This window comes from Rhinatrema bivittatum, chromosome 4, assembly GCF_901001135.1.
Source record: "Rhinatrema bivittatum chromosome 4, aRhiBiv1.1, whole genome shotgun sequence".
Taxonomy (NCBI): Eukaryota; Metazoa; Chordata; class Amphibia; order Gymnophiona; family Rhinatrematidae; genus Rhinatrema; species Rhinatrema bivittatum.
In genome coordinates this window covers 220,315,513-220,342,949 of record NC_042618.1, presented here as the reverse complement: position 1 = coordinate 220,342,949, position 27,437 = coordinate 220,315,513, and the positions used below count along the sequence as shown (strand labels likewise).

Genomic DNA, 27,437 nt, shown 5'->3' with positions numbered 1-27,437 from the left:
TGGCTGCGATTCTCAGGAAAACACACCGTATATCTTATTCTCTCAGAGTAGACAACAACAGAAAATAATGACTGATTTCTTCCAATCTTTACATTTCCCTTATGTCTCGGGAATTATCAATTGCATTCATGTCCATATAAAGGCACCAGGGAATACCGAGGACACTTACCATAACTGCAAAAGCTTCCACTCCCTTAATATGCAGGCAGTTTGCGACACCAAGGCCATCATTGTGGATATCATGCCCAGGTTTTCAGGATCTAGTCATGGTGCCTACATCCATTCATAATCAGGAATTCATGACCACTTCCAGCAAGAGCATAACCCCAGAGGCTGGCTTCTAGGTAGGAATGCACTTGCTACTACAACCACACTGCAACTAACCTCTTCTTTTGGTCTCCCTCATATCTAGGTAGACATATGACATTGGTCTAGGAAGACCACTTCATCCTCGATGAGGGAACTACCCCCCTCCCCCGCCCAACATTAAAGGATATCTAACTCTGCTCTTCTCTGTGTTCTCCCCTACAGGTGATAGGGAATATCCACTGAAAACTTAGATCATGATCCTACAGACCACTGTAGAGACTCACTACAATAGGGCCCACCAACAAACCAGGGCAGTCATTGAGAGAATATTCAGTCTACTCAAAAAGCATTTGTGATGCCTGACCCTGGTCAGATCTGGGGGATGCCTTTTCTACAAACCCCCCCTAAGGTCTGTGAGATCTTTCTAGCCTGCTGCATGCTTCTTAACCTAGCCAAAATTAGAGGCCTGCCTCCTCCAGAGGGACTACAAGATCATCTAGAGGAGAAGGAGGAGGAGGCATCAAATCAGGAAGAATTGCAAGAGATACATTGCCAGACATAACAGCAGGATATATAGGAAAGGAAAATTCTGATACAAAGACATTTTAAAAAGTGAAGGTGCTTTAATTAACAGGGTGTGCAAAGATTAATTAGAAGGTGACAGTGCATTAATTTTCATGGCGTGATCAATGTGTTGATGAATAAAATAATTGATTTCTGGGGGTCCTTGACTGGCTTCTTTTTTGGGGTGGGGGAAGCTCTATTGCCTTGGCTAGCTCTATTCTTGTGCTTCCCCACAGCGAGGTTCTTTTGCGGCTTATGCTGCTATTGTAGGGCCCTGGACCTGGAAGCAGTGGCTCATTGGGATAGCCTGGAAGCTTCTGCAGCTATGAAGATGGACCACCAGCAGTTATAGGCCTATCCTCCTCAGCAGCCTGTGCCCTCAGAAATGGGGGAGCATCTCTCTCTGATGGGGGTGGTGGAGTGATAGTGATGATGTTGCAGGCTGCATCCCTACAGCTGGTGGTGGTGGCAGAAGAGGAGGTTGAACTATTATCCGCAGTGGTGGAGGAATAGGTGGAGTGGCCCATGGGGAGGCACCATATAGGGTGCTGATACTGCATCATGTAGTACAAAGCGGGCGGGGCTGTAAGTGGCAGTGGAACATTCCCCGGCAGCATTTCCCTCCACACTGGAGTCTGGGCTTCCATCTGTTTATGAATGCCCCTTAGCTTCTGCTTCACACCCTGCATCTCCTTTTTAACTCTTTTGAGTTTAAATGTTCTGAACTGAGGTCTTTTCTTCCTATTATATTGAGGTAGATTTTTTTGAAGTTTGTGTGAGAAGTTTTTTGTCCTGTGTGGGTCATATCTGAGGCCACCAATCTCCACCACGCGAGCATTCGGATCCCTTATACGCATCTCCCATGGAGTGGCCTGCACTTCTCATCCCTCTGAGAGCCGGGCTCCTCCTCAGTGGAGCTGTCTTCCTCTAGATCAGCTGCATGCCATAAGAGCTCTGGCATGCATGACAGAGTCATGGTATGCTGGCTCTCTTCCTCCTTCAGGTGTGCATGCTCTGACACTGGGTGCTCCTTTGCTGCTGCTCCTTCCTCCTCTTCTCGGCTAAGAGGCAGCACCCAAGAGCGTCACCTTGCCCTTCAGAGGCCACTGGGTCCCAGGGCTCAGGGGTCATCACCTGGCTGCTTCTCTGCAAAAAGGAAGGGTGTACATATTGTAAATATACATGCTTTATGGCTTATTCTCTTCACACTCACTGGACCATTCTTTCTGCCTAACCAACAGCTCCATGGGCCCTATGCTAGCACTCCCAGCTACACCACAAACTTCATAGAAAGCTTTCCCATGGAACCAAAATCTACCCTTGATACACTTGTAAAGCACCAGCAGATAATGATCAAGAAATGACTCACTAATTGATGTGGCTCTTGAATAGAGTTGCCAACTGACTACATATTTTCAGTACAGGTAGATGTAGTCTTTGATGTATCCTATAGCATTCTGTGAATTTTAGTTCAGTATTAATATTGTTTCCCATCAAAAAACAAAATTAATAGTCCCAGCAGGCTGTGTGATAAAACCAGGACTGCAACTACCTGAAATTACAGAGCCATTTGGCTATTCTAGTGTGTTTTCGGCGGTCTGCGGGTCCCCCCTGTAAACCTCTGCCCTTACCTCTAGTCCCTGGTCGCCGACCTTCAGCGCCAACGCTACCGGAAGACTTCAGCATGGCTGTGGACTAGGCTGCCACATTCCGCTGCTCCCAGCATGGCTCCTTCTAGGTACGTGCTCCCCTGATGGCTACAAATTTAAAAGGCCTGTGGTGGGAAATCTCCCACGGTGCCCAAAGATGATCTCACATGCTCTGGCCTTTAAAAGGCCTCTGTGTTCCTTCTCCTTGGCAACAGGTCTCCTACAGCTTGTACTGAGAGTTGCCTCAGTGTTTCTCCTGCATTCCCAGTACCTGGTCTTCATTGTCTTCAGTTCCCTGTCTTCATTCTCTTCAGTTTCTGGTCTTTGTCGTGTCCTTGGTTCCAGTGGGCATTGTCTTTAGGTCCTCTCCAGTTCTTGTGGTCAGCCCTTCTGTGTTCCACATCTCTCTGCCTCTCCACCTGTTTACTTCATGCCCTCCTGACCTTCCTATTTGCCCCGTCTTCCCTTGGATGGATTTCCCATTTTTGACATCTGTTTTTGCTTCTTGGATGCCGTTTGAGCTCTGCCTGCCAACGACCTGCCATCTGATTCTGGTTATTTTACATGCTGCCCCTATGCTACCTCTTAGCCGGTCTAGGTATCATACATTACATATATGTGGACGACATCCAGCTAATTTTACCAGTAGATGAAACAATTGAAAAAACATTGAACCTAGCAATGCTATACCTAGGCATAATTAAACAACTGCTGTGCCAAATGGAACTAGTAATTAATATTGAAAAAACAGAATTCATACACCTTGAACGAAAAACAACTGAATTAATCCAGAATCCCATCAAACTCAGAAACAATCAGATAGTGGAACTAACCGAAAAAACTCGAAACCTAGGAGTAATAATTGACAATGAAATCAACCTCAAACAACACATATCATTGAAAGTCAGAGAGGGGTATGCGAAACTAATGGTCCTTAGAAGGCTAAAACCACTACTAACCCAAGCACACTTTCGAACTGTCCTTCAAGCACTTATTTTCGCTAGCACAGACTATTGTAACACACTTCTGCTTGGATTACCATATACAACACTAAGACCACTCCAAATATTACAGAACTCTGCAGCCAGAATCCTAACTGGAAAAAGCAGAAGGGACCACATCACTCAAACTCTTGCCGAATTACACTGGCTGCCAATCGAACAAAGAGTACAATTTAAAACACTTTGCACAATCCACAAGTTAATTAATGAAGAAAATACTGATTGGTTAAACACTGCATTAAGACTACATGTTCCCCAAAGAAATCTCAGATCAGCAAATAAAGCCTTACTAAGCATACCCTCTGTAAAGACAGCTAAACTGACACAAGTAAGGGAGAGAGCACTGTCATTAGCCGGCCCTATATTATGGAACTCAATGCCACCCAAAATAAGACTAATGAGGGATCAAAAACTTTTCAAAAAAAGCTTAAAAACATGGCTTTTCAAAAAGGCTTATAATATTGAATCATGTATCTGAACAACTGCGGCACCCTCTGGTTAAAGTAAAATCCATTTCGAACTTATTTATGTGCCTATTTGTAAACCGTTGTGATGGTATATCACTAAACGACGGTATAGAAAAGTTTTTAAATAAAAAAATAAATAATATTCTTGACTTCTGCCTGCCACTGTCTTCGGACTGCCTTCTGACCATCCTTGAATGCTGTCTGCCTTGACCCAAGCCTGCCTTCGACTTTGCCTGCTCATCCCAGCCTCTTCAAAGTATCTTCTGTTCTTCAGCAGAGGCTCCCACCTAAGACTTACTGACCCCAGCACCTGAGGGCTCAAACTAATGGGAATGTGGGATGGTATAGGCAAAGCTCCAGCTGGGCCTCTGCCTCATCTGACTCCGCCAGCTGAGGGGTTCCTTCCTGCAGGTTGCACCAATTCTACCTCGGTCCAAGGGTCCACGCCTTCAACATATACTCTTCATTGCTCACCCTGTTTGACATGTGCATCATTTTATGTTTCTAACCAGTAACATATCTATTCCATCTCCTTACTTACTACTACCCATCTGTGGCATTTTCTGGTCAGAGTGCCCTCACCTGTCAGATGTCAGCTTTGTATCAGTATGCAATGGAGGTGCACTATTGGGTGGAATGGTGCACCTTCATTGCATACTGAGTGCATGCATAGGACAGTATCTTCACAGAGGAGACTCTGAGGAAGGCTGAAGAGAAGACTTTTAGTAAAATACTTCTGGGAAGTGGAATAATAGAAGAAAGAAAGAGGTTCCCACAAACTGAGGACTAGTATACAGGGAGATGATACAGATAGTGCATTGTACCAGGGGATGCTCACTAGAGTTTGAGTCTGATAAAGCTAAAAGCTTCCATATTCTGTAAGGAGAATGTACATAACCTAGGAGGTACTGATTTAAACTAACAATCATCTACTGGGAGGCCTAAGGCAGATGTGGTACCTGTCCCAAACATCTGACCAGTGTTGTAGGTGTAGATTTGAAAAGAGAGCGTGATCTAGTAGTTTCTGTGTCCATACAGATAGTTTGGCCACAGTATATGGAAAACTTTCCAGGTTAGACAATCATTTCTCTGCCATCACTTACTAAGAGTTGAATTTTAAAAGCCCGCTGGGGAGGACCCAAAATGTCAGCATGAGGCAGACATGGTTTACCTGATTTTTTCGTTGGATTCCTAAAACAAATTATGCCGCATAAGAGGAAGGGTAGAGTGAGGATTTTTTCCTCTGAATCCTCACTCCTCGGATCAACGTATCATCACAGATGTCATCGCCTCTACCCCAGAAACTTCGCAGGCAAGTTTCACTGGTGGAACGGAAAGAGGAGGAGAGCTGTTCTCGCCTGGGGAAGTCTCTCTTACACCGCCAGACCCTAAGACGCCACTATCTGCTTTCTTGCGCAGGGCCGCCACCCTGGGAAAATCGGAGGATTATGCCATTCACTCCCAGTCAGAGGGAGACTATGGCCCACCCCTGGCTGGAGGATCTTCTGAAGACTCACTGCGGGAGTTAGTACCCGTGGGTGAAGGTGCAGTCAGTGGAGCCCAATCATTGGCCCTCCCTCATGAAGGGGAAATTATGCCTGGTTTTGCATCAACTGGCGACCGACTTGCACTCAGACCCTCTAAAGCCAACCAGCGGTAGTAACTTTAGAATTGCTTTGGGATCTTCCAGGATCAGTCTCAGCGCTTGGAGAATGTCTCATTGAAATTGAAATCTATGGCTCGAGACCATAGATTTCAATATATATCGAGCAGATATAACAGGAACACTCTCTGTCTATTCAATCAATGGGAAATGAGATTCAGAATTTGCAATCTGTGAATGCCTCAATGATTTGTGAACATTTTTCCACTCTTAGGAGGATAGAATCACTGGAAAATTATTCTCTGCATTTGAATTTGAGGCTTATCAATTTTCCAAAAATTTCTGGAGAACTTTTAATTGCTACACTGAGGAAATATTTTTGGATACATTACTAATCCCGTCTGATAAAGTTCCTGCTCTAATTAAATATACGTTTCTTCCATATAACTTCCTTAATGTTAACCATTCCCTTGTTTTTATCTCTCTTGTTAACAATTTCCATGTTTATTATTGTTCAATGTATTGACAAAGGAAAAGCTTGATTTCCTGCATTTTTTGTTGGAATGTAAACCGATGTGTTATGTAAAATCGAACACCGGCATATAAAAACAAATAAATAAATAATAAATAAATACGCAGAAGCTGGATCAATCTTATACTTCTCCTAATTAAGCAGATCTGTCTAATCTAACTGCTTTTCTGGAGAATTCATCGGAAGAAGTGATTGATATGCGCATATCTTAAAAGGTTTCAAATGGGGCAGGGCGTGGGCATAGTCTGGGTGGGCAGGGGCATTTTGGAGCATGAACCAGAGATGGGCACATAAATACACACCTCAGTGCATGCCAAGGTCCCTTGCCATGTAACTTTAATTCTGCTATGGAGGAGGTGTAAGTTATAGATTAAGAAAACTAGGCAGATCTGCGGGGTTTTAAGGGTCAGGGCTAACTGGGATGTGTGAAAGCTATTAAACTAGGGAGGTTTGGAGGACCTATCTCTTCACTGGGTGAACTGGGGACAAATTGGTAAAACTGGGAATGGCATTGGTGCGTACCCCTTTTAAAATCCCCCGATTCATGCAGTAGAAGTGGGATTTGCGCACCCTCTTAAAATTCAGCACATGTGTGCATGTGGTCAGACTATTTTAAACATGTGTGTATATCTGTGCGTATGTTATAAAATGGCCACGGCCCTGGATGTGGGTCGATATATGTGTACAAATGTGCACCCGTGTGCCGGTTTGAAAGTTTCTGTTCCAAGCTTTACATTTTCTACAATTGCACAGGTGTGCAAAGTGTTTTAATGGAGAGATCAATTAATGAGCAGGAAAGTTCTTTGTGATAACTGCTTCATAGCAAATATATTTGCCTGGTTTTCTCTCCTGTGCAGAAATCCAGGGAGGTTATGAAGTCTTTGGGGGGTGGGATCCAAAGGACCTCCATGTGTGGCCATGTGTTTAGGACCTTCACTGGACATGGACCAGTTACATTTATTTATGGTACCATATATATTTATAATCATTACATACAGATTAGCACATTATATGGCATTCTTGTAGAAAATGCTCACCTGGAGGGCCAGCAGGTTACAAAGAGTCCAGTTCTCCCACACCTCCCATAGCTCTACTCCTTCTGGACTTGGTGCAAGTAGGAAGGTATGCATTGTAAGAATCCCCTTTATACCTACATACATGCAGAAATTGCACATATTTACATGTATAATGGGGCAAGATTAACTTAAGTAATATTACACATGTATATTATTAAAATAAATAATAAATATACACACATTTGTTATTACTTGTGTGTATATACATCTAATTTTCACACAGATCTTCTCTATAATGCTGTGGTATACATGTATTATTTCCATTTGTGAGTGTAAAGTTGGTCTATACAAGGGATAATAGCTGGATCCATCTCCTCTGGGACTTTCAGATCTGACCCAGTATTTCTCCCTATAGTTTGCAATATGGTAAGACCCAGATCAGACCTACCAGTCCCTGAGGTCATGGATCCTGCTGCTATTCTACCTCCACAAGAAATATATTGGATGTAAGGAAAGTATGGTATGTGTGGATGAGTACCTCATCATCAGGATCCTGGATGATTTATAATTTTTCCTTGCCTTTTTTCCTATAAAACTGTATTTCTCTCCTTATGGAAGATTACCCTTTTTTTTTCTACTATCTATCTCACTGTAATTTATATGTGTCCTATGTCTTACAATATATCAGGTCAAGAGTTGCTGATGGGATCCTGATTCTTCTTCTCTCCTACCAACCCTTTGTCCTGTAATTCATGTCTGGATGGGGAAATAGCTGATGAAAATAACAATTCTGAACCAGCTTCAGGTGACAGAGAAGCTCTGATGATTGGCTGGAATAAGTATAGTGTGAGGGTGCTTACTGATTACTGGTGGTGGAAGTGGGTGAGGAGGCGAGGGCATGGAAACACTAGAGTCCCTGATAGCTCACAGCTGGGAGTATTTGTGTAAGAGTCCTCAAATAGTATATGATCCTACATGTATTATAGAACACAGGGCAATGCAGCTTGCTAGTAGATCTCCATTTAAAGGTAGGACTTTGAGATATAGAAATATGGTTAACTCCATGAAAGGATTGGGACCAGGGAGCCATGCTGTATATATATATATATATCAGACATCAGTGTTAATGCTGGACATTTGAAGCTTATGGACATCAAAGTGACTTATTTGACCTTGCCGCAGCAGCCAGCTTCAGGTGAATGAAGCTCCTACCTGAACATGTATATGCCACCTCTTCTCTATTGTAAAGTGTGCTGAAGCAAATAGAGTCAATGCCATGTTTTTATTAAAGGGGGACACATAAAAGATTTTTCCCTGTATAGACTAAACCCCTGCTTGTGCCATGGTTGCACTCACATCTGTAGCCTTTTGGGGAGGGAAGTGGTAACGGTAGACTTGTACTTATGATTTGTGGTCTCCCTTACTGGTTGCTGTTTCAGGGATGCTAGGTCTACACAACAAACCAAATAAATACAATGCTGTAAGGGTAGATAAGAAGATGATAACAAATAGTGGACAAACCTGCATGGCAAGCAACATGCAGGGCTACGTATTGGGGAGCTATGGCTATAAGATATCCTTAAATGGACTTTACTGTAGTATGAAATTAATCATAGCATTGAGCAAATACTACAGACACACTACCAAATTGAATAATAAAACTTTTATATAAAAATTAAAACTTTTTAAAATAATAGAAAATTATTTACAAATGTACAAAAATAAAAGTGGACAGGGATGGGAAAAACTAGGGATTAAACTATGTACATAACAAAAACAAACCAAAAAATGGCCCAGGACTATGGGAGGCTAAATTCTGAAGGCCTAGGGGTTGGTGGCAGTGGTGGTGGCCTCAGGCCTATCAGCTCAAGAGCAGCTGTATAGCTGTCTTGGGCCTCAGCTAATTGCTCCACCACTATGACCAGCTTGAAGTCAGCTTTGACCCCTCACAATTCCTCCACCATCATCTGCATTCCCTGGCCAAAAGCCTCCCGAGAGTGGCTTCTGGCCTGGAGAATGTGGAGAAGCTTCACGATTGCAATCACTTTGAAGGCTTTTCCAGACCTGCTTCATTGGTCTGGCATTCCTGTTCACTCCCCTGATAGGGAATACGACAGGCCAGTCGTGACATATCCCTGGTGGTGAAATTTGGCTGTGGTGCTGGTGGTGGCATCAAAGAATGAAGCTACCATGAAAAAACTGGAAGTTGCAATTCACAGAAAAACATGTGTGTGTATGATTCATGCATGCGTATGTACACATACAACTTAATTTATTTTATATTTTGCACACATATACACATGCTCTTTATAAAATTCACATGCACGTGCATGCAAGCCCGTTTGTCGCAAAGATGGACTTGTGCACTTTTCTTTTAATATTCTCCCTATGTGCATAATTTATAATATACTTTTCTCCATGTTTAATTCTGGGTTATTTCACGTCATTTGTTACAAGTACTTTGTGCATAAAATATACGTGTGTTTTTTTAAAAAAATGGGTAGGGAAAGTATATCTGTTCCTGCATTACAATTATATATGCATACAAAAACATACAAATGTACTTTCTCAGCAGAAATATGTGGTATTTTAAAACTGTGCTTCTCCCACCACAGTTTATAAAATATTAGCATAAATCACCACAGGTCCACTTATGCGCACAAATTGTGTACCATGGACAGTTTTGAAAGGTGGGATCTCTATGTGATCAAGATGCACAACATTAATAAAGCCACTGAAGAAAATAAGGACTGTAATTATACACATTTCAATGTATTATTTTCCCCATCCTTTCCGGTTCTTTTACTCTTTGTATTCTTTTTTTTTTTTTCTTTTAAACACGGTTAGTGAATCCAGAGTAGATTGCATTGCTGGAGAGTGTGGAATCCTCATCAGCATTACAGATCACTGGCAGCACAATGCCCTGTCACCCTGTATAATTAAATAACCAGATTCTCAAGGTCAGAGTGAGCAAAAAGGAAGACAATAAAAAGGATTATAGAGCTCTCTGTTACTTGGCAGAACAGAAAGTGCCAGCCTCCACCCTCCAGCTTTATAAGTGCATAATTCCTTTTATAATGCTTGATTGATTTGAGATTCTTAGACAAGGTCAGTTGGTTGCCAATGTATCACTTGTCTTTGTTTTCTCAGATACACATATAAACAATAATTTTAGGATATATGTATTGTGTAGCAAATGTATATATATATTTATTTATTTAAAATCTTTTCTATACCGTCGTTAAGATGGATACCGTCACAACGGTTTACAGTAAGGCACATAAAAATAATGATGCTAAAATATATCAGTTTACACAGGTGCCATAATGGTTCGGTAACATAGGACCTTATTTTCCAAGGCTATAGCAGGCTTGCGCTAACAGCACAAGCCTGCGATAGCTAGCGCACGCCTGCGCTACCTACATTGGGGCGGAGTCGGCCCCGGAAGAGGAGGAGTCGGGGCGTCACCGGGGCTGACTCTGCGAGGATGGCGCGGACAGCGAAAAGGTAAGGGCCTTTTCGCTGCCTATTTCGCGCCCAATAACTACACCTTCTTTGGTAGAGTTATTGGGCACGCTGCCGGCAGCGATCGCACCGCAGAGGTGCGATCGCTGCCAGCTAGCGCAGGACCGCCCCCCCCTTTTTCGGCCCCCTGCTCCTCATTACCGCATTTTTCTAAAGTATCACAGGCCTGCGATACTTTAGAAAATGAGGCCCATAGTTTCTAAACAATATTAATATATATCCGTATCTATATCAGTATCTATATCCGTATCTCCGAAGAGACAGAGACAAGATGGAGGCGGTCCAGAGAAGGGTGACCAAAAAGGTGGAAGGTCTTCATCAAATGACTTATGAGGAGAGATTGAAGAATCTAAATATGACATGTACACCCTGGAGGAAAGGAGGAGCAGAGGTGATATGATACAGACTTTCAGATACTTGAAAGGTTTTAATGATCCAAAGACAACGACAAACCTTTTCCGTAGGAAAAAAATCAGCAGAACCAGGGGTCACGATTTGAAGCTCCAGGGAGGAAGATTCAGAACCAATGTCAGGAAGTATTTCTTCACAGAGAGGGTAGTGGATGCCTGGAATGCCCTTCCAAAGGAAGTGGTGAAGACCAGAACTGTGAAGGACTTCAAAGGGGCGTGGGATAAACACTGTGGATCCATAAAATCAAGAGGCCGTCAATAAAGAGTGGGTGGCTCGCCAGAATGACGGCTACTGCCTGGAGATAATATCCTTATTCAATAAACATACACATGCTTACTGTGACTCCAACATCACTCTAAGCTACAACAGCAAGAGGAAATGTGGAAAAAAGGATTCGCACTCACAAAGTGGGGAGTAGCTGGCTTGTTACGGCGGTTACTACCCCAAACCAAATGTGCCTGATACTTCACTTTCGATGCATATCCAGCATAGCTCTCTGCTTCAATGGCAGGGGAGAAGAAAAAAGGATTCGCACTCACAAAGCGGGGAGTAGCTGGCTTGTTACGGCGGTTACTACCCCAAACCAAATAAGCCTGATACTTCACTTTCAATGCATATCCAGCATAGCTCTCTGCTTCAACGGCAGGGGAGAAGAAAAACTGATACTTCACGCATATCCAGCATAGCTCTCTGCTTCAACGGCAGGGGAGAAGAAAAACTGATACTTCACGCATATCCAGCATAGCTCTCTGCTTCAACGGCAGGGGAGAAGAAAAACTGATACTTCACGCATATCCAGCAAAGCTCTCTGCTTCAACGGCAGGGGAGAAGAAAAACTGCTACTTCACGCATATCCAGCATAGCTCCCTGCTTCAACGGCAAGGGAGAAGAAAAACTGATACTTCACGCATATCCAGCATAGCTCCCTGCTTCAACGGCAGGGGAGAAGAAAAACTGTTACTTCACGCATATCCAGCATAGCTCTCTGCTTCAACGGCAGGGGAGAAGAAAAACTGCTACTTCACGCATATCCAGCATAGCTCCCTGCTTCAACGGCAAGGGAGAAGAAAAACTGATACTTCACGCATATCCAGCATAGCTCTCTGCTTCAACGGCAGGGGAGAAGAAAAAAGGATTCGCACTCACAAAGCGGGGAGAAGCTGGCTTGTTACGGCGGTTACTATCCCAAACCAAATAAGCCTGATACTTCACTTTCAATGCATATCCAGCATAGCTCTCTGCTTCAACGGCAGGGGAGAAGAAAAACTGATACTTCACGCATATCCAGCATAGCTCCCTGCTTCAACGGCAGGGGAGAAGAAAAACAACCAATAAGGGCTGAATAACATAGTCTGGGTAAAACAAATAAGCATGGGTGTAGCTTGCTTATTGCGGCGGTTACTTCCCCTACTACCCCTAACTAATCAAGCTTGATATTTCACTTGGATGCAGCTCCATCACTGCTCTCTACATTAATGGTGGGGGTGGAAGGGAAATAGAACCAAAGAGCTAAGAGAAACAGATAAGTATGAGAAAAAAATGTGTGAAGCTTGCTGGGCAGACTGGATGGGCAGTTTGGTCTTCTTCTGCCGTCATTTCTATGTTTCTATATAAATAAAAATGTTAAATAGTTTGGACAAAATCGCTAATCTCAGAAACTACTGAACCGATTGCTTTCAAATTTGGACACAACCTTCATTTCGCATACAGGAAGGTTCTTCTGTACTTACATTACAGATATGTCACACCTGTGACAGGTAAAATAGGTTTAAAAATTGTTTCGAGAAAACAGCGACATCTGCTGGATGTAAGCGCCATCTGTTACACCTTACACTAACACACGCTACACTAATCATTTCGCCAGTCCAGGTCCACATTTCACTTCCATTTTAACACATTCGCGCACTTTTTTCACCGGAAGATAACTATTTCCTTTACATATAAAATACACCCACCACCCTCCTCATACCTCCCACCCACATGCCAAATTGATTTACTTCCCAGGCCCTCACAACACACACAAAACCTGACAGAAGTCCGGGAGGCTCCAGCGGGGGGCCAGGACCAGTCCGGGACACATCTCCTGCACTACGGCCGTCGGCTGCCAGCAATCAACATGGCGCCGACGGCCCTTTCCCTTACTATGCCACTCGGGGACACCAATGGCGGCAGTAGCCCATGTGATATAGTAAGGGTGAGGGCCCCTCGGTGCCATTTTCAGGACTGGCAGCCGGCGGACCTTTGCCCTTACTATGTCAGAGGACCTACCGCTGCCATTGCTCCACCCCACTGACATAGTAAGGGCAAAGGGCCATCTGAATCCGTTTCAGTGCTCGCAGCCAGCAGACCAACGCCAATACATCGCTCCCGGACCGCTCCTGAATGCCCGCTCCACCGACTGACATTTTTATCAGGTCTCGGGGGGTCTGGAGGGTGGGGGGTGGTAATGTATTTATTGCGAACATCTTGGGGAGGGGTCATGAGGGGGGGCAGGTTTCATTCATTCAGGGGGGGCAGGTTTCATTCATTCAGCAACTCTGGGGGGGCAGGGGGGTGGGCTACTGTTTTTCACAGGGCTGGCGGGGAGGGGCAGGAGAGTGTGGGGTGGTTAGTTTAAGAACTTTTCTCATACGGTTGTTTTTTGGGGGAAGGGGGAGGTTCACACACAAATACATACACTAAACTTGCACGATCTCGGGAACGCACCAAAATAGCCCTCCCCAGACCACAAAACAAATTTGGAAGTGCAAATTTGGTTAGGCATTCCCATATTTGGCTACATAACGCGCACAGACGCCCAGGGACAGACCACATGTAGCACCAACAATTTCAATTTCCCAGGTCTTGGGAGGGGGCAGGAGGGTGGGGGGGTTATTATTTGATTTAAAGGGTTGGGATTGGGGTTTTTTTTTAGGGTGGGGGGTTCCCACAGAAATAGAAAGACAAAGGCTTTCTGATCTGAAGGGTAGGCAGTAGGCGGGGGGAGGTGACAGTGAGGGGAGGGAGAATGAGGGGGGAGGTGAGTGTGAGGCGAGAGAGTTGGAGTGGGGACAGGGGAGGGAAGGGGGGGGGGAGTGACCACGGGGGAGGAGGATGAGGGACTGAGGTAAATGAGCAAGGGGAAGGGGGAGGGAGGGTAAAGAACCTGACTCTGCCACTGCAACGCGTGGCCGGGTACCGCTAGTTGGTAAATGTGATAAATCATGTCCAAATCTCTTTGTATCAGTTTTGAATACAAGACTAGCTTTATAATTGTAACTTTTGCCTTTAGTGATTAACAAAAAAATAAAAATAAAAAAATAAAAACTAAAAACTACACACATATTGATTACGGTGATGTGTGTGGGTGTTCAATTGTTCGTACCTTGCACTTCCCTGGGTTCTATTCTCCTTTCTCTTTTTGATAAGCTTGTTTAAAGAGCCAGGTTTTTAAACTTTTTCTAAAGGTTTTGCTGGAGCTGTTCATTAATAGGAAATGTTACAGCTCAATGTTACCCTCAGTCCATATGAAATACAAGCAGTTGACTGTGTAGACCACTTTTGTAAAATACTGCAGCTGTTCACAGATATTTTAGTGTTTTCACTTTAAAAATTTTTAGTTGCAAAGCTGCTTAAATACAGTGCCACACGATGAGCAGAAAGTGCAATTAGGATTACGTGTGATCAACTGCATTATGATTTAGAATCAAATCATCAGATGCTCTAAATTAATTGTTGTTCCTTCTTTTTTAAAAGTAGTGTGCAAACTCAGCATGAACCAAGGAGCACCCCATGGTCCTTCTAGGACAAACTTTCTTTGGTGTGTAATATTCTAATAATCCAAATCTATATTCAGATAACAAGGGAAGAACAGTTAATGAGTAATCTATGTCCACTGGGGCACTGAGCCAACAAAGAGAGGGCCTGAGTCTGAACTGAAAATGTTATCGCTGAAAGTTTCTGGTAAACCCCAAGAAAGCAAAACAAGAAGATTTAGCATTTAAACGAGGTCTGTGATGAGTGGAGTCAGATGAAGAACAACATCTACGCGCATAACGTGCTACCGGGTAAGTAAACATTTATTTTGATGTTCTAGTGTATTTCATAATATATAGTGAATTAAAAAAAAATCTACTTTTCTAGATTAATTATATAGTGGCAGATGGATACATGAACCCTCAAAATGTATATTGGATTGTGGAAGTGTCAGGTAATTGCAATACCGGAAATCATCTTCCAAAAAAGTAACTTTAAAACAAAGAGATGCATATCCTTTATTCTGCAGTATATTTTCTGATATACTGGATGAACTTTAAGGGTCAGGCAAAAATAGGACTAAAAGCCTGGGAGTCAGTGTGCTTGAACCCTTTTGAAATAGAGCACATTTTGCCTAAGGCACTAACAGAAAAAAACTATAAAAATCTCCTCCAAAAAACCTTCCGCTACAAATGTGTGAGACTTCTGTCCTACAGTGCTAAGAACTGGGCAAAGGTTCCCCCACTATTTTCTGTCCAGGTTTTCGCTGGCATAGTATTTTGTGTAGAATTTTATTTTCAATTTCTGCCATTGTAAGATATTAAATCCCTGAGCATACTGGACGAGGAAAAATGGTTTCCTCAAGCACATTACTCATAAACGAAAGCTAAACAAATTATGATATTTCATATCATTAGCATGTTCAAAGAATTCAGCGCATCTTCAGTTGCAGGTGATAAAAACAGCAAATGTGCAATTTAATGAGAGGACCAATTAACCTTGGCTAAGTGCTGGATGTTTTAATGGACAGGGCACTTTAAATATTTTAGGGGAGAGGACATACATTAATTTTATAAAATGACAGAACAATGCATTGTCTGGGTGCCAAGACAGCTCTTAAGTTTGTTTGTAATATATTGCATTCAATTGCAAGAACAAACAAAGTTTAGTTTTATTTTGTTTCTTGATTGATCACCTTTCCCACATTTGTAATTCAAAGTGATGCACAATTAAATATTTGAAACTAACACAGGATAACTAAGCAAAATATCCCATAATAATTTAAGAAACCATAAAACAATAAAAGGCAAATAAAACCATAATTGAAACACTTAATAACCTCTGCAGCTTTAGGCTGTACAATATAGCTTGTAACTTACGGCACTTGGGGGATTGGTTGTTGAGTTCAACTTTCTATGCTTTTCTAGAAACAGAAAGGGAATTATTTTCACCACTATACCCCCCCCCCCCCCCTGCTATGTGCTGCATGGTACCCAGGCAACCACACTGTGTGCAAGGAGCATACTAATTTTACCAATCTGGCAAGCATGGCAATGGCTTTATTTTAAACTTCAGCTTAGTTACAGAATATCGCATTTCTTACCCATTCAGGGAAATAGAAATTTTGTCCTAGGTTCTCATTTGTAAGAATTTTAAAGACCGGGGCAATAAAGGCATTGAAGTGTTGGCACAGCTGCTAAATGAAAAGGGTGAAGTATTCCTTTTCCAAAATCGCCAACAAAAAAAAACCCAACAAGTTGGAATAAAGGCAATTCTATGCATACCTCCAGGTCAGCCATTGTGCAATTTAGGGTGACTTTTAAAAGGCTGGTGCGCACATCACGTAGGGGACGCATGCCCAACTCAGGCTCGCACGCAGCCACCGTATTTTAAAAGCCTCCCAGATACGGGTGTATCTCTTGCCGCATGCACCTCTCATTCCGATTCTAAAAGGGGGCATGGTCTGGGCGGGGCATGGCCATTGCAAGGTGGGGCCGAGAGATGTGCGCGCAAATTCTTAAATGCTTGGGTGCACGCCCAGGTCGAGTGCCGCGTAAGTTTGCTTCTGCTATGGAGGAGGTGTAAGTTTTAAAGAAAAGAAAACTAGCCATATCCGAGGGGGTTTTAAGAGTCTGGGTTAACTGGGGGAGTGAAGGCTATTAAACTAGGGGGGTTTGGAGGACCTAGCTCTTAACTGGGCAAACTGGTGGAAGAACTGGTGAAACTGGCAATGGTGTGGGCTCGTGCCCCTTTTAAAATCCCCCGACGTACGTGGTAGAAGCGGGATTTGCACGCCCATGCGCATGCCCAATTAAAATTATGGACACGTGTGCACAGCCAGGCTATTTTATAACATGCACACATATATACACATGCACACACGTGCCAAAGTGTGCCCACATGCCGGTTTGAAAGCTACCGTCCCTCTCTAGATTTACAAGAATTAGCTCATAAGAACAGGGAAATACTTCTTGAGCTATTTGATATTGATGAACTGGCTTGGCATACTATTTCTTATTTTTATAAGCTTTTTTTTTTTTTACAGAGGGAACCCTCAATCCAGTATAATAATGTGCTAAAGAGTTGGAAATAAGAATTAGATGTGGCTTTTTCTCCATCCAGTTATTCAAAACGTTTTTCTAGTCCTCGCTCCCTCTTATATAGGTTTACGGGGAACTCAATTTACATTCTTGATGAGATCTTATTTCTCTTAGAAACATACCTGTGCAATGAAACTTTCCCAGTCTGATAGATGTCCCAAATATCATTAGCAATGGTATTATTTATTTTTATTTATTTAAAAATGTTTATATACCGCCTTTACAATTCAAAAGAATTAATCAAAATGGTTTACAACCAAACATACATAATGAATAAACTTAAAAAAATAAGACAAATTAAAACTAACATTAAAATAATAGCACAATAAACATTCATGCCCTACGACTTTAAACAGTAAAATTGGATTGAATGTAAAGTATTATTTCTTATGGATATTGTCTGTTTGAAGGTAGATAGTGACAATGTGGGAGATAAGTGAATGTTACTTTTATGAGTTAGAGAATAAACTATAGGCTTTCTGAAATAAGTAGGTTTTTAGTGATTTTTTAAACTGTTGTGTATAAGGAGTAAGGTGGAGGAAATCTGGGAGTGAATTCCATAAAACAGGGCCTGCTACTGAAAAAGCCCTTTTTCTAGTTAATTCATGTTTTGCCAGTTTGATAGTAGGTACGTCTAATAGATTTTTGGAGAGAGATCTGAGATGTCTGGAAGGTTTGTATATACGGAGATTAGTGCATAGCCAGGTAGATGAAGTATTATAAATAAGAGAATGAATAATTGATAATACTTTGAATTGAATTCGGTATTTAATTGGCAACCAATGAAAGGAGAGTAAGACAGGTGTTATATGATTTCGGCGTGAGGTACCTGCGAGCAGCCGAGCAGCAGAGTTCTGAATTAATTGCAAAGGGTATAAAGCAGTCAGATAAGCCTAAGAATAGGGCATTGCAATAGTCCATACCCAAAAAAATTAGAGACTGCAAAACAGTACGATAATCTTTGAGAAAAAGGAAAGGTCGAATTCTTTTCAATAAATGTAATTTATAAAAGGATTTTTTTTTAATATTGGAAATATGATTGGCCATAGAAAGGTCAGAATTAATGTGATACCTAGACTGATAGTAGAGGTACTAATAGGAATTAGAATACCTTTGAAATTTAAATGAGAAGGAGGCCCTATAGTGGATTCAGAGATGGATGAGAGGTGAGTGATGGTAGTTTTTGAAGGATTCAATTTTAAACGGTTGTGGTCTAACCATGTATTAATAGTAGAGAGAACCAGAGATATTAAGGAAAAAGTTTCTGACCATGAATTTTTATAGGGGACAAGCAACTGGTAGGATTGCCAATTGGCTCCAGATTTTCAGGACAGGTTGATCCAGTCCTGGTTTTACGTCCCTGCACGCAGGTACTTATAGTCTTGATTTTCTTAGGGAATGCAATAGGGAAATCAGAATAAATCCCAGCATGCAATGGGATAAAATCAGGACTGGATCAACCTGTCCTGAAAATCTAGAGCTAGTTGGCCACCCTAAGCAATAGGTACTGGGGGTATCAGTTTTGGTTGTGCCCACTCATTCAGAGTTTCTGGGATAAAATGCAATGATACATCTATAGGGCCAGATCTTAAAAGATATGCTTGGGCATAGATTTGTTCGCGCAACACGGCGCGAACAAATCTACGCCCGATTTTATAACATGCGCATGCTGCACGTGCATGTTATAAAATCCAGGCTCGGCGCGCTCAAGGGGGTGCACACATGTGCACCTTGCACGCGCCAAGCCCAAGGGGAGCCCCGATGGCTTTCACCGTTCACTCCAAGGCAGCTCTGAAATTGTAGCGGCCTTGGAGGGAACTTTTTTTCCTGCCCCCCCACATTCCCCTCCCTTCCCCTATCTAACCCACCCCCCATCCCTAACTAAATCCCCCCACCTTTGCTCCAAAAGTTTCGCCTGCTCGAGGCAGGCGTACCTTGCGTGCGCCGGCGCACCATGCCCGGGCACAGGCCGCTGTGCCGGAGTACTCGACCCCGCCCCCGGACCGCCGCCACGCCCCCAACCATGCTCCCGGACTGCCCCCAAACTGTCACCAAGCCCACGGCCACCCCCTGGACCGCCCATTTTGGAAAGCCCTGGGAAATATGCGCATCCCGGGGCTTGCATGTGCATCCGAGCCAATGCAAAATAGGCTTGGCGCGTGCAGGGGCAGTTTTCGGGGGTTACGCGCGCAACCCTTTGAAAATCTACCCCATAGGGTGGTGGGTATGCTGGAAGCTCATTTTTTCTATTTGATGAGATATAGACCATTGCCTTTAAGAATACATACATTAAACAATGGGAAAAGGAAATACTACTTTTAGTGAAGAAGGCTATCTTTGAGAAATGGTTAACCCCAGAGACTCCTATGATATCAGCCAGTGTGCTATGGAATGTCATGTAGAAAATACTGATGACTCTTCCTGAAAATACAGGATCTTTATTTGCAATCTCTTCCACATAGAGCACATAGCCTTTTTCTAAATGCTGCACAATAGGTACAGAAGAAGGCTAGCTAAATATCACACTTGTTATAGCAAGGAATATATTTCTCCTGTCATGTGCATCATGAAACTGGGGAGGGAAGGGGGATAAGTAGGAGTTGTGGGCAGGAGGGATGTCTAAATATGTCTATATTATTGATGAGGCTGTTTGTTACATTATACTATACCTATTAAACGCACATGGCGGTAAGAAGGGTATACCACCGCCATGTGCAATGGAATGTATCCGATGTTCTAATTTGCTTAGAATTTAATAAAACAGATTTGAAAATAAATAAATAAAACACATAATAAATGCAAACAACAAAGGTATGAGAAATGCCCATGATAGAATAACATAAAAGTACAATCTGTAGGCAGCTAAAATTTAAGGAATACAGTCAGCAGTTTAGCTATGAAAAATTTAGTAAATTGGATAAGCTTTTAAGAAAAGAAATGACTTTAAAGCTTTTCTTAATTTAATGTAATTATTCTCACGCTGTAAGGTTAGCTAAAAAGAGTTCCTAAGACTGGGACTAAGGCCTAGATTTTCTAATGTACTGTGGTGTCGTGAATCACGCGGTACAGGGGGGTGAGGGGGGGGGCGAAGTGCGGGGCGGGCTTGTGACAGCCAGCAGCAATCGCATCTCCGCGGTGCAATTGCTGCCGCTTTCGCATCCAATAGCACCATCGCAAAAGGTGATGCTATTGGGCGCGAAATTGGAAGCGAAAAGGCTCCTTACTTTTTCGCCATCCACGCTGTCTTCGCAGCATCTGCCCCGACTCTTCCTCTTCCAGGGCAGACGCCCCCCGACTCCGCCCCTTTTTAGCTATCGCACGCAAAAAGGGACGTTTCGTGTGCGAAGCGTCCCTTTTCGCATGCACTAGCTTTAGAAAATGACCCCCTAAGTAAAAAAAAATCCTCCAGTTCTTTGCTTTGCTGGTGCAGTAGCTTTTCATGAAGACCTGACATACCTGTATCCATACCCCAATTTGGGGGTAATTTTCAGCCAATGGGTAAAGTCTGTGGATACTTTTGTTTTTACCCATAGACTTTATACATTTTCAAGGAGAAGGTAAGCACATACTTTCACTTTAAAAATGATCCCAGGAAAACTACCTGCATATATTTATACCTGCTAAGGTGCGTGTGTGACGTTTCCAGGGTAATTCAGATGCTAAGGATGTGCACAGATACCTTTGTCATTTCATGGTTTTCATTTCTTTTTTTTTTTCATTTTATTTGTTGTTTGTTTTGTTTATTTTCATTTAAAATTTAAAAAGAATTAAAAGACATTTTTAAAAAGGAAACAAATAAAAGAGAAAAAACAAAAGAAAATGTCAGGTCCCATCAGAGAAATAATTAAAAAAAAAAACCAAAAAAACCAAAACCTTCCCAGTCTCCGCTCCAATTCTCCCAGTTCCTCAAACATCGTTACCATATCTTTGTTTGTTCGTGCCAGGTCTCTCCTGCCCTTGTTGGTGAAATGGCTCTGGCACTGGCAGACCAAGGATGGCACCATTATTAATCTCTTCCCTACAGAATGGCACCAGTCTAAGCCTGGGGCTGGGCAGCACCATTTCGTACAGAAGAGATTAACAATGGCACTGGCCCCAGTCTGACATCTTTTCTATGTGCACCACCAGCAGGGCAGGAGCAACTGTGTATCATCCCAGCTGGTGAAAAAAGGAAAATATGGTTAGAGGGCTGGGGAGAAGGGAAGTTGGAGGGGTTGTTTTCAGCTGCAAAATTTATTTTTAAAATAGAAGATATGAAAATGTTGTTCTTTTTTATTTTGCTTTGTTTTAAAAACAAATGAAAATGAAATGGGAAATTTTCTTTAAAGTTTCCCATTTCATTTCAAAACAATGTGCAGTCCTTTCATACGCATAAAGGGCCGGATTTTTAAACCTACGCGTGCGGCCTACATTTGCGCACGCTACCCGGCGCGCACAAATGTATGTCCAATTTTATAACATGCACGTGCAGCCGTGCGCATGTTATAAAATCAGGGGTCGGCGCGTGCAAGGGGGTGCACATTAATGCACCTTGCGCGCGCCGAGCCCTTAGGGAGACCAGCTGGCTTTCCCCGTTCCCTCCGAGGCCGCTCTGAAATTGGAGCAGCCTCGGCGGGAACTTTTCTTCTCCCCCCCCAACCTTCCCCTCCCTTCCCCTAATTGTCCCGCCCCCTAGCCTGAACAAAAAAAATCACGGTACCTTTATTTCCGAAGTTACGCCAGAGGCGTAACTTCGCCTTCGCGGGCCCCTTCGCCCACGCCCTGCCCATTTTTTCAAGCCCCGGGACTTACACGTGCCGCCGGGCATTTTGAAAATAGGCCCGGTGGGCTTTTAAAATCTGCCCCAAAATTAAAAAGTATGAAGGTAGCTTTCAAACCGGTGTGCACGCCCAGATATGCGGCCATTTTATAACTTGCGTACACATATGCGCACAATTTTAAGTGGGCATGTGCCTAGGCAGGCAAATCCCAACTCTATCGCATAAGTCAGGGTATTTTAAAACCAGCGCGCATCCACAGCATTGCCAGTTTCATCAGTTCATCCACCAGTTCATCCAGTTAAGAGCTAGGTCCTCCAAACCCTTCTGGTTTGATAGCCTGCACCACTGAAGTTACCCCCGACCCTTTAAACCTGGCAGAAAAGTCTAGTTTATTTTATTTTTTAAGTTATACCTCTTCCATAGCAGAAATAAAGTTATGTGGCAGTGGACCTGAGCGTGCAGCCAGGCACGTAAGTATTTACAGGCACATCTACTGGCCACACCCAAAACGCTCATGACCCTCCAAGACCACGCTGCTTTTTTAATGAAAGGGAAATGTGCATGCTGTGAAACATACACGTGCATCTGGGCGGCTTTAAAAATTTGGTGGGCGTGTGCGAGTCGACTTGTGCAAGCATTTCCCGATTTTGGTGTGTACCAGGCTCTTAAAATTTAGCTTTCTATGTGCATTTATTCACTATTGCACATTTGAAGCTATACAGCAAGGGTAGGCAACTCCTGTCTTGGAGTGCCACAAACAGGTCTGGTTTTTAGGGCATCTGCAATCATTATGCATGACATAATACTTGCACATAATGGAGGCACTGCTTGCAAATATACCTATTATTGTTTGATATAATTATATTGAAAATGATGTGGAAACATTTGGGGAATTTTTCTCTTGAACAATGTTTCTTAATGTACCCACTCACTTCATTGTCAAGATTATATTACCTAGGATTTTCTTTCTTGTATAGTAGGGATGTGAATCGTGTGATCGATCGTCTTAGCGATCGATTTTGGCTGGGGGGGAGGGAAATCTGATCGTCATGGTTTTATTTTTTTTAAAATTGTTAAAAATCGTAAAATCGGGGGAGGGCGGGAAAACCGGCACACCAAAACAACCCTAAAACCCACCCCGACACTTTAAAACAAATCCCCCAACCTCCCGAACCCCCCCAAAATGTTTTAAATTACCTGGGGTCCAGTGGGGGGGGGGGGGGGGTGGGAAACGCAGCCATGGCCCGAGAGCGGGAGATCGCGCCGGGACCCCCCCCCACTGGACCCCAGGTAATTTAGAACATTTTGGGGGGGTTCGGGCGGGTGGGGGATTTGTTTGAAAGGGTCGGGGTGGGTTTTAGGGTTGTTTTGGTGTGCCGGTTTTCCCACCCTCCCCCCTCCCGCGCCGGGACCCCCCCACTGGACCCCAGGTAATTTAGAACATTTTGGGGGGGTTCGGGAGGGTGGGGGATTTGTTTGAAAGGGTCGGGGTGGGTTTTAGGGTTGTTTTGGTGTGCCGGTTTTCCCGCCCTCCCCCGATTTACGATTTTTTGACGATAAATCGGGGGAATTGCTATTGTATCGCGGCTCTAACGACTTTTGATGATTTAAAATATATTGCATCCCCCCCCCCCCCCGGTTGCTTGTATAACAAAATAGCTAAAGTCATTTTGAAATAGAGATCCGGTGAGGCAGGAGTAACCAGGGATCACTTCTGCCTCAGTTTGATTTCAGTGACCCTCATGAATGGGATAAGAGGCATCTGAAGAGAAGAGGAGGTACAGGCAGGCTGTTGTGGGTGTGGACCCTTGGATCGAGGTGGAGTTAGCGCAACTTGCAGGGTGGAGCCCTGCAGGTCCCCGCCGTTGGCTGGCAGAATCGGATGAGGCAGAGGCCCAGGTGGAGCTTTGCTTATATCAGCCCTCGTTCCCCTTGGGTTGAGCCTCTGGGTGCTGGGGCCAGTAGATCTTAGGTGCGGGCCTCTGCTGATGGTCAGAAGATCCGTTGATGAAGCTGGGGATGAACAAGCAAAGTCAGAGTCAGGATCAGGTCACTGGCAGGCGGCTTACGGAAATTTCCAGGAGCAAGTGAAGGTCGGTGGCAGGCGGCAAAGAGCTGTGTCCAGAAGTCCAGCAAAGGTCAATGCCGGGAATTTGTCCAAGGGAAAGTGGGTCAGGGAGGCAGAGCAGGAAGACAAAGAGCCACACAGGACGAAAGGCACACTGAAGAACTGAAGTACAGAAGACTGACCATGGAACTGATGGACAAGATGAAGTCCACAAGAACTGAAGAACCAAGGTGCAGGAACTGAAGACAGGAATGAAGACTAGAAACTGAAGACAGGAACAAAGACCAGGAACGCAGATCAGTGAACGCTGTGGCAACTCACACTACAAGGGCTATAGGAGACTTGGAGGCAAGGAGGAGCTGTATCTGTGGCCTTTTGTAGGCCTTCCCTCGTGAGGTCATCACGGGGTGCTGCTAGCCTTTTCCTGCCGCGGACTCTTTAAATGAGGGACTGTCGAACGCAAGCGCGCCTTAGGAGGGCCTGGGAAACGCGTTGGTGGCGACTCGCTGCGAAAGCTGTTGATGGAGACCTGACTTGCTGGGAAGTGGTGGCCTGCCGCACTGGAGGAGAGAGCAGCCTGGCAGTGTCGGGAACCAGAGGCTATGGCTCAGGGCTGGAGGTAAGAACAGCGGTTCACGGGGGAAGCCTGTGGACCACCAATCACAACACAGGCTGGTGGGAAGGGCTTGAATGTCTTTAAATTTGGTAGCGCTAGGGTTTTCAGTGGGAGAGGAAGAGCCTTTGACCTGATGCTTTATTTGTTGTTTTTTGGTTAGTTTATTTCAAAGAAACAATATGAAATAAACCGTAAACCAATTAAAAAGAAAAAAATGAAAAAAAAATGTAAGTAAACACCCCTATTTAACATATGATAATGCTGTGTTAAGCCTTAATGCACTTGTACATTAGTCTGAATTAATGTTAATATGGAGATAATGCAATAAATATGAGCACATTAAAGTTTGAAGTCATATAATGCTCTGCCTTCCAGGTGCTTAGCGAATGCTTGCTCTTCAACTCTCTCTAATCCCTCCCCGAGCCTGCCAGAGAGGTACAGCAGGGTTATACAAAATGAACTGAATTCCTTATAAGAATGCAAACTCTAGAGTGGACAATAAAGTTAAGCTCTTTGTTCTCTGTTTTATAATCCAAGTATTGACACAATTAAAATTATTGTAATGGTCATTATTATTCTAATGGTTTAGCATCTGACTGCATCAGAGCAACAGAAATACCAAAATTGACTAGTAATTTATTTCATCATTTACAACAAATCCAATCTGATTGAAGCTCCAGGGAGGAAGATTCAGAACCAATGTCAGGAAGTATTTCTTCACGGAGAGGGTGGTGGATGCCTGGAATGCCCTTCCGGAGGAAGTGGTGAAGACCAGAACTGTGAAGGACTTCAAAGGGGCGTGGGATAAACACTGTGGATCCATAAAGTCAAGAGGCCGCCAATGAAGAGTGGGTGACTCGCCAGAATGATGGCTACTGCCTGGACACAATACCCTTATTCAATAAACATACACATGGTTACTGTGACTCCAACATCACTCTAAGCTTCAACAGCAAGAGGAAATGTGGAAAAAAGGATTTGCACTCACAAAGCCGGGAGTAGCTGGCTTGTTACGGCGGTTACTACCACCAAACCAAATGTGCCTGATACTTCACTTTAGATGCATATCCAGCATAGCTCTCTGCTTCAACGGCAGGGGAGAAGAAAAAACAACCAATAAGGGCTGTATAACATAGTCTGGGTTAAAACAAATAAGCATGGGTGTAGCTTGCTTATTGCGGCGGTTACTACCCCTACTACCCCCTAACTAATCAAGCTAGATATTTCACTTGGATGCAGCTCCATCACTGCTCTCTACATTAATGGTGGGGGAGGAAGGGAAATAGAACCAAGAGCTAAAAGAAACAGATAAGTATGAGAGAAAAAATGTGTGAAGCTTGCTGGGCAGACTGGATGGGCCGTTTGGTCTTCTTCTGCCGTCATTTCTATGTTTCTATATGTAATACGGTTGCTTTCGTGTGAAAATTACATTTAAAGCCCACCGTAACGATTTCTATCCTTAAGACTGGGATTCTAAACAGGTATTCACATTTATTTTAATTTTCAACGCCAGTGCTTCATTCTTGCTTTTTAATCTGAAACTTTTTTTGTTTCAAGCCACGTCTTTCCCAGTTTACATACTGTATGTTTACACAGTCAACTTCCTTTCACCTCTTATGTATGCAAAAATGTGCACTCTGACCCAGTTTGTCATTTTTGTGTAAGCACACCATGACTCTTATCTATCACAGAGCGGCCTCAGAATAATTTTTTCTAATTAAGTGCTTGCCCGTTCTGTGTTAAGAATAATTTTTCAGATACATTCTGAATAACTTGCAAATAATTAGTTTTGTTGAATTTTTTTCTTTGAAGATTAGCTCTTTGATACCAACCACGCTTCCTGCTGCTTTTAATGAACTTTCTGATTTACTGACACTAAGATAAATGCCGAAAAATATCTTTCTTTTTTTCATCTTGCCTAATGAATTGAGGCAGCTGTCCCATCTTTATTCAGAGCCAGTGTGTCAAGATGGAGAAATGGGACCACGGCCTACTTCAATAAAATACTACAGATGCAGATATTTCAACAAAATATTAAACAGAGCTGGAATGTGCAAACGTGCCAATGTTGAACTCAGATTTTGGCCTGGTTTGTGTTTTGACAAAATCCACGGATCTCCTTGAGATCTGAGAGAAAAATCCATCAGATTTCCCCCCCCCCCCCCCCTGGATCTTGGAGACATCTGATATGGATCTCTGTATATCTGCAGTGAAGTTTGCTGGCAGTGGGTGTCTCTCTAAAAGGAATTTTTAAACTAATCAACCAAAATGTAATGTTTATGCAGATTCATTGATTTGCATCTCAAACCTTTTTTCAAGAGATTCCCACATCCTTGCGCAACCTCTGTTCCATAACTGGCAGACAAAGGGTGCACATTGGGGTGCTGTTTGATCATCACACAACCCATATTGGCTAAATGGCCAATTTTCTCAATGGAGAAAGGTGAATAGCGGAGTGCCCCAGGGATCTGTACTAGGACCACTGTTTTTTTAACATTTTTATAAATGGCCTGGAAATGAGTGAGGTGATCAAATTTGCAGATGGCACAACATTATTTAAAGTTGTTAAATCACAAGAGGA

The 27,437-nt window shown here is 43.3% G+C and overlaps 1 protein-coding gene and 1 long non-coding RNA gene across 2 annotated transcripts in view; one reads left to right on the top strand and one right to left on the bottom strand.

Moving 5' to 3' along the window:
* Window positions 1–1,040: 1,040 nt before the first annotated feature.
* On the bottom strand, window positions 1,041–16,664 carry LOC115090525. The gene is made up of 3 exons (XR_003856415.1): window positions 16,597–16,664; window positions 7,163–7,275; window positions 1,041–2,019 (listed from the first exon to the last, which is right to left on the bottom strand). It is a non-coding gene; the product is annotated as an uncharacterized LOC115090525 (long non-coding RNA).
* NR1H4 (nuclear receptor subfamily 1 group H member 4) overlaps window positions 15,058–27,437 on the top strand; it is a 143,408-nt gene continuing 131,028 nt past the window's right edge. Inside the window, exon 1 of the mRNA XM_029599726.1 lies at window positions 15,058–15,123. The gene's annotated coding sequence lies outside the window, so the exon portion shown is untranslated. The remainder of the gene's footprint in view (window positions 15,124–27,437) is intronic.